The sequence below is a fragment of the Emydura macquarii genome, unplaced genomic scaffold, assembly GCF_026122565.2.
Source record: "Emydura macquarii macquarii isolate MOO-44397 ecotype Brisbane River unplaced genomic scaffold, CSIRO-AGI_Emac_v2 contig_306, whole genome shotgun sequence".
In the NCBI taxonomy this organism is placed as follows: Eukaryota; Metazoa; Chordata; order Testudines; family Chelidae; genus Emydura; species Emydura macquarii.
In genome coordinates, this window is record NW_027130443.1 from 9,104,517 (window position 1) to 9,118,541 (window position 14,025).

General features: G+C 51.6%; 1 protein-coding gene across 1 annotated transcript in view; it reads right to left on the reverse strand.

The window, feature by feature from the left end:
- PTPRS (protein tyrosine phosphatase receptor type S) overlaps nt 1–13,785 on the reverse strand; it is a 216,909-nt gene extending 203,124 nt beyond the window's left edge. Inside the window, exons 1-2 of the mRNA XM_067558480.1 lie at nt 13,617–13,785; nt 8,443–8,577 (exon numbers count right to left, since the gene is read on the reverse strand). The gene's annotated coding sequence lies outside the window, so the exon portion shown is untranslated. The remainder of the gene's footprint in view (nt 1–8,442; nt 8,578–13,616) is intronic.
- Nucleotides 13,786–14,025: the final 240 nt, after the last annotated feature.

Consider the following 14,025-nt stretch of genomic DNA (forward strand, 5'->3'; position numbering starts at 1 on the left):
AGTCACACCCTTAAACTCAAAGCCAATAGGCTTAGCAAAATCATGCCTCCCAACCACCAGGAGCATCAAGAGGGCAACAAAGACTGAAAATTACTTTTCGAATCCCTGGGGCTGGGTTGTTGCCATCTAGCAGCGGCTTAGTGAGAACTCATCTACATGGCACGCAGGACAGACTCGGCAAGATGAGCAGAGCCAAAAATAATCAGACAAAGTCCAGGCAGCGACTGCAAATATGGACGCCAAGTTAGATAAACCGGTAAGCCAAAGTGAACGACACTGGAGCAGGAAATGAAAGCCTGAGAGAAGCAGATTGGAACAGACCCGGACGACTGGCGATAGAAGGGGGGGAAAAAAAATAAATAAAAAGACAACTTTCCAGTTTACTAGGCTGAGCTGTCACACAAAACAAAAATGACTTGAGGTTGTAAAACAATCAGCACGCTTGGACACGGAGTCCAGGTCCAGAATACGTGTCGCATTGCCAAAGAATCAGACGGGGAAAGGAAGGCCCGGGATCACGTCTGACGCAGTGAGCCCCACAAATGTTACACTTTAGCTGGGAAAAGGAAGCTGGCTTGTAACACACCCACTTTGTTGGAGCTGCGTAATTACAGGGCTTAAAATGAAAGAATTTGTTTAAGTTATAATTTATTCTTACAGCTATTTTTCTATCACAGTAATATTTGGAGGCCCTAAACCAACGTTCAGGGCCCTGCTCTGCCAGGCACCGTACAGGCCGTAAGAGACCGTTTCTGCTCGCAGAGCGGATTATCTAAATGGAAATCAGAGTGGTAGTGGAAGAGCAGAGAAGTGACCCAGAGTCACACAGCAGGTCAGTGGCAAAGCTGGGCAGAGAACGCAAGTTTCCAAACTTCTAGACCTGTGCATGATGCACTAGCTCACAATCTCCAGATCAGAGTCAAAGCACCGAGATCCTCAGATGAGAGGGAGGAAGGCTCATTAGTAAAACTGGAAGGATCTGACACTAATTTACTTTTCACCAATTTTTTTTTTTTTTTTTTTTTTTTTTTTTTTAACATTTTCACTCTGCTTAAGCAGGAAACCAGACTGGTCAATTTCACATTTGCTCATGATCACTTTCACTATTGGATTTCTCAGGATGCATTGGGACTTTCCAGGGAGCACAGGAACATTTGAGTTCTCCCCCCCTTCCCCCTCCACAATTCCACAGCAAAGGAGTGATTTTGCTTTTTAAATCATGTCAACATTTATAAGTTCTGTCATGTTTCATAACACTGTTTAGATTTAAAATTTAGAAGTTGTGGGTAAATTACAGGACCGTGTGCCCATTTAATGCAACTGAATAACCTCTCCCTGCCACAGACTTGGATTGCCAACGGTGACATCGGTTAAGGTTGGCTTCATTGCGCTCCACATGGCCGTCTTGTAATTCCTACAAAATGATATTTTAATCAGAAACTAAGGTTCAGGATAAAATCCATATGCCGCGGCAGGCCACAGGAGACCACTCTGGTGAATAAGCTATTTTCCATCTCCCTGCCCACCCAGTCCCCAAATTGCATGGAGTAGTGGATGAACAGCTGAGGAAGCCATATAAATTTACTCTCGAGTAAGCAAAGCTGTTTGACGGGACTTTTACAGTTGCACTGGATTTGGTACAGTTTAAGAATGCTGAACCTACAAGGTGTACGAGACAAACTAGCACCAGAAAGGATTCTGATCCAGACCCTTATCTATAGCTCCAACCTTATTGTCATTTCATCCCACAGTGTGGTGTTGAACTGTTAGTTTATTTAGCCACCTGGACTAAACGCTGCAGGGTATCCCTGTTGGGCTGTTAGACCACACGAGCTTGGTAGATTGTAGAACCAGACACTTTGCTCTGCTGCAGTGAACTAGGCCTTTCTTCAACATTACCTGCCCAATCAGGAAAATTGGACTTTCGGTTGTCCTACCACCACCAGGTGATTAACGCCACGTGTCAAGCCTAAAACTGGATTTGGAGAATATCCAGTTTGCATCCGATTTGGGATATTTGAACCAGTCTGTGCCAAGCCTCCTGAACAGACAGGGGAGGAGGAAATTAATCCTAAACCATGCCTTTCCGTAAATACCTTTTAAAGCAGAGACCTCGAACAGTCCCCTGAATCAATAACAGCTGCTCTAATGACCTGCCTAGCTGGGCATCTGAGATCTCTTTATACCGGATGAAGATAAAGGCAAGAGAATTAAGCATCTATTTCACTGTGACAGTTCACTCTGCATGAAGAAAGGGATATTTTCCCCTTTAAAAAAAAAAAAAAGTCACATGAATGTTATTCGTTGCCATTGAGAGAAAAACCAGACCCCTTCTCTAGCGCACAAACTGCGTTCAGCCACCCTTCTATAGGGGACTGAGATGGTTAAACTGTAAGCCCTTGGGGGCAGGGACCGTCTTTTTGCTCTGTGTTTGTACAGCCCCTAACCTGGCTCATGACGGGGCACCAATACTACAAATAATCAGTACACAGATGCTAGGGAAATGCAGTCTCACCCGATTATCTTAGAAGAGGTTTACAAATATTAGATCAGACTTGCCCCTACCCCTGTAAGGCTAGCAAGCGTTAACCCCATTTTACAGATGGGTTTACTGAGACTCAGAGCGGCTGAGTGACTTGCTTAAGTTCTCACAGTAAGTCAGTCGGAAAGAGAAGTCAGGAGTCCTGACTCCTAGTCATCCTGCCCTAATCTCTAGTTCAGGCTGTTCTTTTGCAGAGCAGGGAGTACAACCCAGGAGCCAGTCATGGCAATCTCTTGCTCTAACCACTAACCACATTGCCTCTCAGTACTCCACCTGCCACCTCCTAATAGAGAAGATTAAAAATATATGCCTGCTCTATAAAGAGGATTTTTTACACACAATCTGGGCTGCTTACAGTCTCCTTCCCAGGACCGTTAAACTGAAGTCCTTTAGCAAGGCAAAGTAGAAGTATTATTTCAGTACGAGGCTCCTATTACTCTACTAGAAATATTTATGCCTTTTCCCTTTTGAAATACGGGACCTTGCTGCACACAGGAAGGAGGAGTGTGCCAGCAAATTCACTGGTTAATAAATCAATCTGGCAGGGCACAATTAACAGTTTCCAATAATCAATTAGGCAGGAGCAGCAATACGCTCCCATCCAGCAATTGATCTGAAATACGGCCCCTTTTGTAATTACCGCCAGTTGGGTGCGTTTCAGAACAGTGCGTGTTCAGCTAATGGCTGCAGGCTTGGCAGACGTTCCAGATGCACCGAGAATCAGGGGGTGGAGGGGGGTGATCGTTACTCACGTGTCACACCCTGACCCCAAGCCAGGCCTTATAGTGCAGCAGCAAAGGGAGACGTGCATGCAGGGAATTGGCGTTTAGCCTCCTGTCTAGAATCAAGGCACACCTGGAAGCCATGCAGGCATTCGCAGCAGGACTTTGCACTTCGCCCTAGGATCTCAAAGCCTTTCACAAATGTAAGTGAAGTCCCAGTACCTCATGGGTAAGTAATTTGCCCCCATTTTACAGATGAGGAAAGTAGAGTCACGGGGAGGACAAGCAACTTGTGCAAGGTCAAGTCAATAGGCAGACTGTGATTAACTCCTCATGACTCCCCGTCCTCTGCTTTAGCCACCAGACCATCCCTCCTCCCAGGCAGATACACATGCAGCTACGGCACATGAAAAACACCGGAGACTGACTGCAAACAAATGGCACAGCAGGACATGTCCAAGCTGGGATGCAGGACTTCAGAACTTCTCCTTCTCAACTCTTCTGTTGCACAACAGCAAATCCAGCAGTCTTCAGCGGGCTGAGCCTCCCCAGCTGCAGCTCTACCCTGAAGAGAAGTTTCTCAGCAGAAAGCAAAAAATGCTAAGTCCTAGTCCCAGAAACACTCAGCAGCAGTTTTGGTCCCAGCAGGCAATGACCAATTGCTTCTCACCACCATCCATCATTTCAGCTCCATGCACAAGATGACCCTCCCTCTGGAGTCACTGCTGCCTGCATTGGGCCCAGGGGAGGGTTCAGGATTATCCCTAACTGGAAACTCTTCTTGTCCCTCCCACTGACAGCTAGCACCTCTCCAGGTGCTGAGCACTGGGATCCACTGTACTCCCAGGACATCCAGCCTCGGAAGAGGGGAAGGAAAAGGCGGACACCCGCTTTCTTCCTGGCCATCTCCCTTCCAGGCAATAGGACTGGGGAGCAGGGATGCCACTGAGGTGGAAGGAAAGAGAATGGAAAGTGTCTTCTCCACTCCCTTGACATGCACACGCCTGCCCCTCCCCAGGAGAGGGTCCGGGAAAAGGAGACGGGAGGCTGGCCAGTGCAGCCCCACCCAGCACAGAGACGGGATGCTCAGTTATGCCAAATGCAGACCAAGGATGGTCCAGGGGTTACAATGCTAGGCTAGGATTTGAGACCGAGGTAAGATTCCCAGCTCTGCCACGGACTTCCTGAGTGACCCTGGGAATGTCACTTACATTTCAGCTCCTTCCCCTGTAAAGTGGGGCTAACGGCATTTCCCCGCCTCACAGGGGTGCTAGAATTGAAGACTGCCAGGCGTCTGGTACGACTGCGAGAAATACATTAAATAGAGCGGACACGAGAGGACAGCACCCAGTAAGGGCACCTGTCCCAGACCCCCTCCCCCCCATCTTTGGACAAGATGGGAAACCAAGTAAGGGGGGTGGGAAGTGGACAAACTGCAGGAGGCAGGTTGGGATGGGGTAGTGCCCCCCCGCCAGGGATGGCGTTCACGGCTGGCTCTCGTTCGGCACGGCTCGGAGCAGAAAGGGCGGCCCTGCCTCCCGGGTGTTTGCAGCCAAAAGGGTTTTCTCATCCTACATTTATGTTCTCGCCTATAAACCCTGCAAGAGCGCAGGCTACAGGCGGCTCCTCAATGTCCAGGGGCCCATCCCTAATGATTCAGAGCAGCCTCACTCACTGCCCAGAGCCGCCCCACCCATCCAGGGTGACCCGAGACCTCCTCCCTTCAGTCACCTAGCTCCACAGCTCTCTTCCGCGGGGTTAGTGACTGTGCTTCTCACCGCCCCAGTCCCTTGGTGATGGGGAAGGAAACGGGATTAAACGCGCTGGCCACAGAGATCATCCTGCAATTTCTCTGGTGCTTTCCAGAGAATCCTCAACCTGCTCCGCAGCAGGTGCACACAGAGGCCCTGAAATGCAGCCACCTCGGCGCTGGAGCGCAATAGTTCTGCGCAGCAGAGAGAGAGGAGGAGAGAGAAAAGGAGAGTCCGGCCAATGACACCTGGGTGGACGCTTCCTCTCACTCACAGGGCCTGGGGACGTTTAGCGTCCAAGCAGGCCAGAGCTCGGTTTGTCCAGGGCTCAGCTGAAGGAACAGAAGCATACAAGCCGCTGAACTCCACCGCCCGGCTCAGACCAAGCCCCTGCCACTCTCAGCTAGCCCAGCGGCCGGCACGTGCACCAGACAGGTTCCAAGGTGAGACACAGCTCTGCACCGTGAGTCACTTGTTAATGAGAACTGGAAACTGGACTGGTCTGGCAGGGGCCCGCGAAGCTTCTGAAATAGTGTGCCAAGCAGAGGATGAAAAAACAAGAGAACCCTGTTAACGCCATCTCTGGAACATTTTGCTTTGCAGGACTTCTAGGCGAAGGTTGCGACGGCTGCTGCGACGTCAGACTGATTGGCTAGCGGATGGTCAGTTCCATGCCTGATGGCAACCTGCAGCTCATCTCAGCCAAGCCAGTCCACCTCCATCGCACAGCCGCCAGTGTGGTCACCTTCCTTGTGGCACCACGCCGGGGGGAGCCACTGGTGTCCCCCAGTGACCCACCCAGAGCTCCATGTCCCGGCCCAGTGACACACACAGAATCCACCTCTTAACAAGTCAAGATCGCTGATTTCTGAATGAAATGCAGCCCTGCATTACTCCCCCCTTCAGCAACTTCCCCAGAATAAAGAGCTTTTTACCACCCTCGTCCTGTCAGCAGCACTTCACTGGCTGTCTCCCACAGAACAATCAAGCAACCACGTGGCTTTTGCTAACAGGGGTGGATCATATTCCAATTTGACATGACTCATTGTTTAAGATTCAACCCTTCTCCCCTCCATCTCCCCCTCTGCAAATCCAGACACAGTGCCTGGTACCATCTCCTTAAAGTTGCCATGGCAATGGGGTCTTTCAGGCCAGACTCTGCAGGGGACACATCCTGCCTGAAGGGTAAAAAGGATGGGCACAAGGTCACCAAGAACTCGGAGGCACTTTTCACAGCCACCCCCTGCTTCTCCTGCAAGCAGGCAAGGCTGGGGCTGTGCTTTCCCACTGCTTCAGTGCTGAGTCCGAATTAAAAGTACACATGGAGGGGAAAAAAAAGAAAGGCAAGACGGGTAGAAAGAGAGAGAAATGGCATCGGGAACCCTCATCAATAATTTCTAGACACAGGGGACACAACAGGAAGATGCTGCCTTTTATCCTCTCTCTCTGTAAAGGTTTTTTTTTTTTTTTTTTTTTAAAAACACAGTGTTTGTTTCTGTTCAGCCAGCCAGCAGGCTGCAGCTCCTCTGACAACCCCACTTCCCCAGAGAGCTCAGTCAGTTTCCCTGGGCAGAGAAAGGGAACCCAGGTGTAGCTTTTACCAAGAGAAGGCAGCCAGAATCTGGGGTGGGAGGGGGCAACCAAAGCTTTTAGCAGCCAGTGCTAGGAAAGCAGAAGTCACAAGTTCGTGGGAAGCCAGAGGCAACAGCTTTAAGCCAAGGGGGGAGGGATTCAGCCAACGGTGGGAAATGTAAACCGGCCATGCTGCAAACAAAACGGGGGGTGCACGCGCACAGAACCAGGATCCGAAGTCAAAGAGTGCAGGCAGCATCTCTGCAGGGCTGATGAAATCCATTTTCCTTTTAGAGAGGCTTGCCCCGATTCTCTTAGCATTTGTTCCTACTTCCTCATTGCCCTTGGAGCAAAGTGTGGCTCCATGTTAATGTTTTATACCATTATTCTAACAGCGATGCCAAAAAGACTTTAAAAGCAAGAGCAGTTTCTTGCAGGGCATGAGAAGCTACACGCCCTGAATACTTGGATGGCTCTGCAAAAAAACTAATAAAAAAAACTCAAGCCATACACACACACACTCTACATCCTAATATTTTCAATTGGTTTTGATTGATTCTGTAAATTGTGCGTTAATGCAGTCAGGAGAAAATTGCTCCAAGCTGAAAACATTAAAGCATTGTCAATTATCCCCCAAACACGTTAGGTTTACTTCTCTTCATTTTCAGTACATTCCTCCGCTCTTCATTGCTCAGACACAGGCATCACTGATGTAACAACAGGCTTCAGGGACCCATCAGTTATAAGAACTTACATTTTTCACAGTAAATCAGTGGTTTTGTGCAGTCCTGTCTTCTGAGGCTGTGTCAGAGACAACCCCCTCCAAACCAAGACACCAGAAGTACCACCAAAAAGCAGAGCCATAATTTTACTTTGCTCTTCTCATCCAAGGATCGGAGCACTTCAGAAACATCGGCTGATTGTCAGCACTTCTCTCAGCTGTCGTAGGTCAGCGTTAGCATCGCTCAGAGACACCCACTTTACAGATCTGGTGCAGGCAGCAGCCACTTGCCCACGGTCACACCATGAGCCAGTGGCAGAGCCCAGGATTGCAGATGCGAACAAGACAACTGCACCTCCCAGAAGGAGACCATCGTTAAGGAAGAGAATCAAATACGAGGATTTGGCTGACAATTAATATCCAGCACAGAGGTAACAGATGATCTAGTCCTCAAGGCTCAGTGCTGCTGCTCCCCCCCCAGATTTTTATTGGAAAGAGAAAATTCTCCAATAAATGCCATATCTTCTATTTCACACCCAGCTGCTCCACCATACAAGAAGCCACCACCAACACAACCAAAGCCAGCACGTTCTCTCATCAGCATTTAATTTCAGATCCAAGAGAATGGAGAAATCATGTCCGTGGATGAGTTCTCAGCTCTCCCTTTCCCCACCAACACTTGTGTGTGTGTGAGAGAGAGAGAGAGAGAGAGAAAAGGCAGCCCACTCACTACACCAACCCAGCTCAGTAAAAACCCTGCACCGGCAGGATCCAGAATGGCCATGGATAGCGATGTGGTATTAGCCCAAAAGCCATGCTGCTCTCTGCACCTAGCCAGGCTTGTGGCTCAGAATGCTTGGTGGTCAACTACCTTCTGCCCCCTCCCCCACACTGCCCCAAAAGGCCGAGTATTATTGCCTTAAAGATCGCTTGTTCAGCCCCAGAACTATATGAAACGTATCAATAAAACAGACTGACTGGGGATAATATAGAAAGCAGACAACCTTATGCAAAGGGATAAAAGATCTTAGAGCAGCAGGGATATAGGGGTTCCCTTAAAAAGAAGCAACCCGAATACTCTTCCCCTATTCCCCATAACCAGTCACCATCACATGCAAAAGCAAGATGACACACCTGAGAGCAATCCTGCTGCGTGGACTTGACAGAGAAGAGGGTATTTTTTAATCCATCAGCATTTCCAGTTGACCACCACAGACCGACGCTGTTTGCAGAGAAGACAATTCTGGATGCAGGCCTGGAGAGCTTATCCTGTGATAAATCCATTTGGTTCTGACAATATGGACTGGGAAACTGAGACCTTTATTCTAGCCCCCACACCTCACAGAATTACAGATAGCTTTACTCATCATCTGTCCACATCCAGCCGCTTCCCCCACCCAGCCACCCCACGCAGCTAGAAACACACAGGAGCCACTGAAGTTCCAATTTATATGCAGTCCATTACTGATGAAGGTGGGTGGGGAGGGGAGACTCTTAAGTCTTCAAGACAAGAAGTTAGAGAGGAATTGGTTCTGCTCTCTGCCAGTCAGCTGGAAGAGGAGCAACCTGAAAAATTGCAAATTGGCACCCGAGGATGAAGTGGTTAGTTTTAGAACTAAAAGGGGCGGGAAGAAGGGTGGAATCCAAGATGACGCAATGATTTCCCCAGAATGCTGCGAGTCGAGGCGATAGCATCTCCCTGCGCATTGCCTCATTTTCCTATTTGATTTCTCATTCCCCTCCGCCCCCTTTCTACAGATCGCCCCCAATGATGCCAATGCTCCCTAGAATTAGAGCACCGTTCCACGCAGCAGGTAGAAATCCTGTTACCGGGGCAGGGAGGGAGAGAGAGCAGCTGCAGGCTACAATCTCTTAGAGCTGAATTGCAATGGTCACCACTCTTCTGTCTCCCTCCAGCACGGTATTCCACCTCTCCTTTGGAGGGGCACTGTTGCACTGCTGTTGGTATCGGAGCCCCAGATTACGAGTGACACACTGCAAAAATCCAGGTTTGATAACCCAGGCTTCCGTCATTCTGAGCCTTTGTTAATTTTGGTTTATTAGCTCCTACTTTGCACGTGGCTGCCACCCTAGAAGAGCGTCACTCGTTGCACTTACTTGCCTCTGATTAGCGTACGCACGCACACACACGCTATGCAATACCTTTTTAAATGGACCAGATGTGAATGCCTGTGCCCCTTTGCTGACTCCCAACTTGACTATAGAATCCCACTTTATTAACAAGCGTCTAAGCTCTCAAATACCTTTGCCGTGAACAACCACCGACAAAGCAGCACACACACCTGTTAAGAAACAGGAATATAAAAAGTCTCAATTCCAAGAACCTATTAATAACCTCCCTGGCTGAAGCAGCAAGTGCCTAAGAGGTGAGAGATTTGATCGTTTGCCTTGTTTTTCCCGAAGGGCAGAAGGAAACAGTTCGGGGAAAAAAGGGCTGCCCAAATGAATCAGGTGTTCTAACAGCGTGTGGTTAAAGCTGGAGGCATCTCCCAGGGATATTGGTGTCACACCCAATTTCCATGAGAATAAATAACACAATTTAAAAGCCACACACAGGTCTCTCCTCGGAACCCAGAGCAGAAATACGAACACAGCTTGGATAAAACGGACTATTTAGTAGAGAATATACGGTAATCAAAGTCACCCCCAAGCCCGAACGCTACAAGGGTCTAGCAATCACATCGATCACACTATTCTCAGCACCAGGGAAATCCAGTTTCCAGTTGGAGGCTGGCTACAAGGGCAGCCAGCCTCAACTGAACCAACTCGCTGGCAGACGCTTTTCAGACCCTATATACAGGTGCACCAGGAGCAGGTAAAATACACCAAGCAAAAAAACAGACTATTTCTGTGATTGAATGAGAGGATGCTGATCTCCGACACAGCCAACCTAGAGGGAGGGGGTCAGGGGGAAGCAGATTAACCTCTCTTTTTCAGGGCTGAAGATAACCAAATCCCAATTCAAGAGAGCAGAAAGCTCAGCGCGGGCCCCTCTTCTAGCATGTGCCATCTCTCTTTTCCTGTTCCATTAAACCGTACCAAATAAATAAGCAAAACCCAAACCACACAGAAATTAACAAGTGCGATCTCAAGGAGCCCCAGTTGTTTAATGATGAACCAAGCAGCAAGAAAAAATAAAAGGACAGAGCAGGAGGTGCAGCCACTGAGCTGAAAAGAGACCCAGGACGCCCCCTTGGGAACAATGCAATCAATACAAACACACCCAGACACACAGCGGATGTATGCAGCAGGAGCAGTTTTCAGGATGACTGGAAGGAGGGATCCACGTCTCCCTCTCGGGCAGCGGGATCAATCGGATGGTGATTTAGGTGGTGGCCATGCAACGTAGCTAAAAAGATAACAGGAGATGGTGGCTCTTTCCACCAAGCATGCTGATAAGAGAGGATATGATTAGAAAGGGTCCCACAAGTCGGCGACTGTTCCAAACAAGCAGAGGAAACGGGGCTCTTTAGATGCTGCCTTACAGGTAAAAGGCAGGAGGCTTGGACAAAGGTGGAGACAAGAGACACCTAGCAGCAGCCCCTTTCTTAAAAGGTGAACAGGTTACTTTGTGACACCTCCAGAGAAAGGAAGGAGTTTCCCCTTTTCAAAACGTTTCCTGTTCAAGCCCCCAGTTAAGCAGCGTCTACACACCGAAATGGGATGTTGGGGTTATTTCGCCATCTCTTATGTAATTCATTCCCTTTTCCTGGACTCAGCTAAGCCATCTGTGGCTCATAAAGGTACTTCAGAGGAACAATCCCCCCTCCTTATGTCTTATTAAAATAGCCACTGAGGAGGACTATCACCCCAAGATCTCCTCTCAGAAGGGGTTTTTTCATCCCACCAGCCCCCACCCTCCCACTACAGGTGTCCGGGCGTGTACCAGCATTTTTTGAAGACACCTACAGTACAGCAAAACGTACAGGCCATTTACAGGCCATCTCTGTGGAGTGGAGAAATGGAGAACCAGCGAGGTGTCTACGTAATGGAAAGGAAAGCTGTGGTCTTTGGTAGCAACAATACATGCTGGGGAAGGGGCGGTGGGGGCGGTGGGAGGGAAATCCCACAGAGGAAGGACACCTAGTTGTGTGCACACACACCATGGCATGAGCTACGTGAGGCCACAACGGGACCTAGGAGCAGTGGTGGTGCTTGGTGTAAGCGGACTGAGCAATTGCTTAGGGCCCCAACCAGCTCAAGGAGGCCCCCAATTTGGTATCACCGCTAAAATGCCCTTCCTCTCTTTTACAAGTATATCACCATGGGCTGTGCTGGTACATTTTTTGGTTTATGGAAATAATGCAATTAATATTTTTAGGGGGTCGGTGAGGGATAAGGGGGGGGCCAGGACCCCCAAAATATTCCTGTGTAGAACCCCCAGTGGGCTAACACCACCTCTGCCCATGAGACACAGCCTGCAAAGAGGTCTAGGGACCACGATGGGACACAGGCAACCAGCAAGGGTTCCCCATGAAGGTGCAAGTCCTGACGAGCAGGGGCAGGCCATGGGCATGTCACAAGAGACATGGAGAGGGCATCGCCGTGGGGCGACATGTCAACGCAAAGCAGAGCACAGCGGGCAACGGCGCTAGCACCACGTATTAAGGACTGACCAAGTGCCCTTCAAGCAGATTGGGCCAGGCGATGGGAGAATCCCAGACAAGGGATGAGGAGCTAGGACAAGGGTGAGGAGCGGGTGAGGATCAACCTGACAGGTGCTCTGGAGGGTTAACAAGGCAGCGGGTAAACCGAGCAGGATTTTTGGTCTGCGCTCAGGGGAGGAGGTGCTAGATCAACAAAAGGGGGCAAGGATGCTTACAGGCTAGGGAACAAGCCGGACACCGGCGACCGTGGGTGGAAGCTGGAACACGGGGGAAAGGCTGGACTATGCACACGGTGGCCGAGAGGACTGTTTTTCCGTGAGAGTGGAAAGCTGCTTCGCTGTGCCAGGGGGAGGAGAGCTGGGCAGCAGGGAGGGAGGAGAAGCAATGGGGAGATCCTCAGGATGGAGGGGGGGGGGGAACGAGGGGTTTTCCCTTCTGGAACTGCCCACAGATCTCAGGCTCTGCAACCTCCCAGCTGCAACGCCTGTAGCATCAATGGAGCTGGGAGGAGCCCAGCAGCCTCCTCCCTGGTACCTAAGTGCAATGCCGGCTGGCAAGTATGCAGCTTCCCCCCCGCCCCCACCCCGCGTCCCTCCACGCAATGGCCGGTTGCACCAGCAGTGCATTTTCAGTGCACTGATAATCATTTTACGCCCTGCTTCCCGCCCCAAAGCCCAGAGCTCCCCGCTCCCAAATCCCTTGGGCAATGCTCAGGTCTCCCCAGCAGAGCTTCCCCTCTCCCTGCTCCAGGGCATCCTCTCCAAACCCTTTGTATACAGCGCCCGGCTGTCACTAGCGCATCCATCCTGCCAGAGCCAGTGCCGGGCGCTCGGGTGCCTCCCCTGCCCAGCACCACCCAGTAACCCGACATAATCTGCTCCTTCCACAGGGCAAGCTCCCTTGAGACTCGGCTGCACCCCGCGGCTTTCCTGCGTCCAGTCTTGAGCAAACCCCCACCTCCCCCAAGGTTTCCGCACGACCTCCTCCTGCCTCCGTACAGCCTCGCACCTCCGACATCCTCCCCCGCCCAACCTGCCCCACACCCAGCGCAGCCCCCTCCCCAAATCAACCCTCCCCCATTCCCACTGCAATTCTCACCTCCACCCACTGCAATCTGGCCGGAGTTCAACCCCTTTCTTCCCCCCCCCCCCCCCCCCATCACCAGTGCTCCGGTGCTGCCTGATCCTATCTCTAATGAAGCCCCTCCCCAATTCTCCATTGCAACCAGCCCCCCACGAGCCCCCACCCTCCCCTCCACCGCAACTCCGAATGCTCCATTACAGCCTCCCTACTTCTGCCCCATGGCACCCAATTCCCCCCCACGTGCCCCCCGCTGTTCCATTGCAACCTCCCTACTGCTCCATTGCAACCTGCCCCCTACTGCAACCCCCCTACTCCATTGCAACCTGCCTCCATGCAACCCTTCCTGCCCCATTACAACCTGCCCCCCAATGCAAATGCAACCCCCTCTGCTCCATTGCAACCTCCCCCTGCTCCACTGCAACCTGCCCCCCATGCAACCCCCTGCTCTACTGCAATCTCCCCCCTGCTCCAATGCAACCTGCCCCACACCCCTAAGGCACCATTGCAACCCCCTCCCTCCCCCGTGCAACCTGCCCCTCCCCCGCCGCTCCCGTGCAATCTGCCCACACCCCCAAGGCTCCATCGCCCCCCCCTTACCTGGCGGCCGGGCTGCCCGCTCACATCCTCGCCTGCCGTCCGGCCGGAGGAGGCGCATTAATCCCGGGCAGCCCCCTCCTCCTCCCGGACCCGCTCGGCTCCCGGCTGAGGATGCTGCGCGGAGGAGGGGGCGGGCGGGCGCGCGGGGGACACTGCGGCTCCAGCTCCCTCCCGGGCTCCAGACACTCTCACAGGTGATGTCATTCCCCGAGCCTCCGCGCGCCTCACGTCACCGGGGGGCGGGGCCCGGAGGAGTGTGTGTGGGGGGAGGGAGGGGGGGAGCGGGGCGGGGCAACGTCACCGCGGAGGCGAGGGAAGGCGGTGCCGCGCGGCCGGGCAATGGGAGGGCGCGCCGCCGTCACGTGGTGGGGCGGGAGGGGAGACTTAAAGGGCCAGGCGGCGGCAGCGG